Here is a 4,181-nt window from a genome sequence, read left to right as displayed (position 1 = left end):
GGTGACTATATAAGGGATGGATCTCCATGTGGGGCAGTCTTTGGATGGCCTTTCCTTCTGTCTCTGTTCCACAATTTGTCTCTGTATTTGCTCCCATGAGAATTTTGTTCCCCTTTCTAAGAAAGACTGAAGCACCTACACTTAGGTTTTCCTTCTTGAGTTTCATGTGGTCTGTGAATTATATCTTGGGTGTTCCAAGCTTCTGGGTTAATATCCACTTATCAGTGAGTGCATACCATAGGTGTTCTTGTGTGATTGGGTTACCTCACTCAGGATGATATTTTCTAGTTCCATCCATTTACCTTAGAATTTCATAAATTCATTGTTTTTAACAGCTGAGTAGTACTCCATTGTGTAAATGTACATATTTTCTGTACCCATTCCTCTGTTGAGGGACATCTGGGTTCTTTCCAGCTTCTGGCTATTATAAATAAAGCTGCTAAGAACATAGTGGAACATGTATCCTTATTACAAGTTGGAACATTTTTGGGTATATGCCCAGGAGTGGTATTGCTAGATCTTCCTGTAGTAGTACTATGTCCAATTTTCTGAGGAACTGTAAAAACTGATTTCCAGAGTGATTGTACCAGCTTGCAATCCCAACAACAATGGAGGAGTGTTCCTCTTTCTCCACATCTGTGCCAGCATCTGCTGTCACCTGAATTTTTGATTCTAGCCATTCTGACTGGTGTAAGGTGGAATCTCAGGGTTGTTTTGATTTGCATTTCCCTGATGACTAAGGATGTTGAACATTTCTTTAGGTGCTTCTCAGCCATTCGGTATTCCTCAGTTGAGAATTCTTTGTTTAGCTCTGTACCCCATTTTAAAAATAAGATTATTTGACTCTCTGGAGTCTAACTTCTTGAGTTCTTTGTATATATTGGATATTAGCCCTCTATCAGTTGTAGGATTGTTAAAGATCTTTTCCCTATCTGTTGGTTGCTGTTTTTGTCCTGTTGACAGAAACTTCACATGAAGACCAACAGAGTCAACCAACCTGGACCCTTGAACAGGCCCAGAGACTGAACAACTAACCAGCATGTACTGCACCTAGCCCTGCTTCCCCCACATACACATACACATACACATACACATACACATACACATATACATATACATATACATATACATATACATATACATATACATATACATATATATATACATATACATATTAGATGTGTAGCTTGGTCTTGTTGGGGGCTCACCAACAACTGGAGTAGGGGTTATCCCTGACTCTATTGGCTGCTTGTGGATCCTATTCTCCTAGCTAGGCTGCCTTGTCTGGCCTCAGTGGGAGAGAATGGGCCAAGTTCTGCAGTGACTTGATGTTCCAGGGTAGGTTGGTACCCTAGGGTGGGCTCTACCTTCTCAGAGGAGAAGGGGAGGGGGAGGGGCTATATGGGGGGGGTCACTGGGAGGAGAGGGAGGTATGAAATCAGGGTGTAAAATGAGTAAATAAATAAACGAATTAATAGAAAACAAATAAATAATAAAAAGAAAAAAATGACTAAAAAATCGGGTTTTTTGAGATTTTATTTTCTTTATTAAGAAACTTAAGTCTTGGGTACATCAAAACCAATTTCTGAGATTGGGAAAATAAACAGAACCCACATAGGAAAAAAAAAAGTTATCATCTGTGCCACAACAGAAGCCAGAGAATATAGTCTTATAATTGAAAAATTCTAGGTGCTTCATCATTCCTTTTGATTCAAAACGACCTATTGAATTTGCATCTTGGTTCTTGGTATGGAGGTCCACAGACAAACTAGGACATCTTCAGACCTTAGCTAGATGCCATGAGGGGTTATTTGGTTTTTGATTCTTTTTTCTTGTCTAAGAGGTAGCAGCAGCAACAGTGCCCACCTTCTGGGCAGCTTCTTTCGTGGCATGATGAGCCCATAGGACTGCCACAGCTTCATCCACCTTGGAACGGAGGGACTCCAGCATGTGCAGCAGCTCAGAGTTGTCGATTTCCAGCAGCATTCCCAGTAATTTTTCCAGCCAGGTTTGAATGCGTTGTTTGGATAAGTGGAAACAGATGCTCCCCCAGCATCTGCTTCTTCTCCTGGGGGGTGGGGGAGGGGAGGGTTACTGCAGCCAGCATGGAGGCAGTCATGTGCTTCTGACCCTGGGCATGTACTGCAGACTAGGTGTCCTGCAGCAGATGAATGGTAGGGTGAGGGCTTCAGACACTGGAGGCATACTTGTATGGAGCCACAGCCCTGGGAGCAGTGGCAGCAACTGTAGCAAGAGGTGCAAGGTTTGGCATAGTTGTAGGGACTGAGCAGTAGTAGGAAGGTCAGGCGAGGCCAGAGCATTACCAGTTGGAGCTAGATATAGAAGAGCTGAACAAGGCCCAGACTGCAGCAGAGCACTTGGCATTCCTTGAAAGCCTTGAGGTCTCTGCCTTGCTGCCAGCATAGATTAGGCCTCATCTGTGCTAACTGGTTAGATGTATAATATGGAGGTCTTCCCTGCACTGCAGAACTGCCGGCACAAAGTAGCCACCAGCTGAAGGCTGGAATTGATTTAAGATGACATTGGCAATGAGTGCCCTCATCCCAGCCACATATATGCTGCATATACTACTTAGTCAGGTGAGCCCTCAGCTCTTCCTTCCTCTGGGCCAGGGCGACATACAGCAGCTTGGAGCCCACAATATGTCCGTTCATCTCAGTGACAGCTTTGGTTGCCTCTTCAGGAGAGAAACAAAGCCAATCCTTTTGCTTCTTCCATCGTCTAACATCACCTTCGTGCTGGTGATTAATCAAAAAGTAGAAAACTCTTTCCTTAATTTCTCATCATCAATGGTGTCATCCAAGTTCTTAATGTAGAGATGCACTTCGTACTAATCCTCTTCCTGCTTCAGCTGCTCAAGTTTCCATTTTAATTCAGCCTGGCATTCTCCTTTTTTCTGTGCACGGCCTCCGAATATGACTTTCACTCTCATTTCTTTTCCATTCATTTCTTCCACAGCCTTATTGGCATCCTCGTGTTTCTCATAACTTACAAAGCCAAAGCCTTTGGACTTCCCACTGGCTTGACATCATCTTGACACTTAGGGTCTTACCAAACTGTCTGAAGAGCTCTTTCAGATTCCCATCATCCACCTCTTCTCCGAAGTTTTTGATATAAACATTGGTGAATTCCTTGGCCTTGGCTCCAAACTCAGCTTCCCGCTCTTTGTGAGACTTGAAGCTGCCCACAAACACTTTTCAGTCTTTGAGGAACATGCCACTCAGCTTCTCGATGGCCCTGGAGGCGGCATCTTGGGTCTCAAAGTGGACAAAAGCATAGCCCTTAGAGCCATTCTCATCACAAACCATCTTACAGGACAGGGTGTTTCCAAAGGCAGAGAAAAAGTCATACAGTGCCTTGTTGTCTGTAGATTTGTCCAGGTTCTTGATGAAGACATTTCCCACACCAGACTTTCTCAAAAAGGGATCCCTCTGAGATCACATGATGCAGATGGGCTTTCCCTTAATCATGTCAAAGTTCATGGTGTCCAAGGCCCTCTCAGCTTCAGTTGACTGCTGGAAGTTGATATAGGCAAAACTCACAGAACGGCGGGTGATCATATCACAGCAGGATGGACAGCACAGGCTCCGGAGAACTGAACTTTTCAGTGATGTCCAAGTGCAGATCGCTCACTTATAAGGAGGCCATCGGGTAGCTACTAGTTGCAGCATTCATCTCCCCACCCCCCACACTGCAGGACGAAAGGGATTCCAAGGTGCTGGTGGCACCAGGGGTACCAAGAGAGGCTGGAGCAGAGAGCCTCTGAGGCTGGACCAGAGTGAGGGACGACTTACACGGGACCGCAAATACCCCAAGACAAAAGGCTCTCAATATGACCCTCTCCTGGAGTTTGTACTCTCCAGCTGTCCTGGCTTGGGGCTTAAAAGATAAAAATTAAAGTAGGGAATACGCTTACAAAGGAGGCAACATTTCTTTCTCTTTTTTTTTAATTAGGTATTTTCCACATTTACATTTCCAATGCTATTCCAAAAGTCCCCCATACTCTCACCCCCACTCTCTACCCACCCACTCCCACTCTTTGGCCCTGGTGTTCCCCTGTACTGGGGCATACAAAGTTTGCAAGTCCAATGGGCCTCTCTTTCCATTGATGGCCAACTAGGCCATCTTTTGATACATATGCAGCTAGAGTCAAGAGCTCC

At 44.6% G+C, this 4,181-nt stretch overlaps 1 pseudogene; it reads right to left on the bottom strand.

Moving 5' to 3' along the window:
- Positions 1–1,836: 1,836 nt before the first annotated feature.
- Positions 1,837–3,696, bottom strand: LOC110311828 (annotated as a pseudogene).
- Positions 3,697–4,181: the final 485 nt, after the last annotated feature.

This window comes from Mus caroli, chromosome 16 (assembly GCF_900094665.2).
Source record: "Mus caroli chromosome 16, CAROLI_EIJ_v1.1, whole genome shotgun sequence".
NCBI lineage: Eukaryota > Metazoa > Chordata > Mammalia > Rodentia > Muridae > Mus > Mus caroli.
The sequence above is the reverse complement of the archived record's forward strand: the minus strand, read 5'-3'. Positions and strand labels throughout refer to the sequence as shown.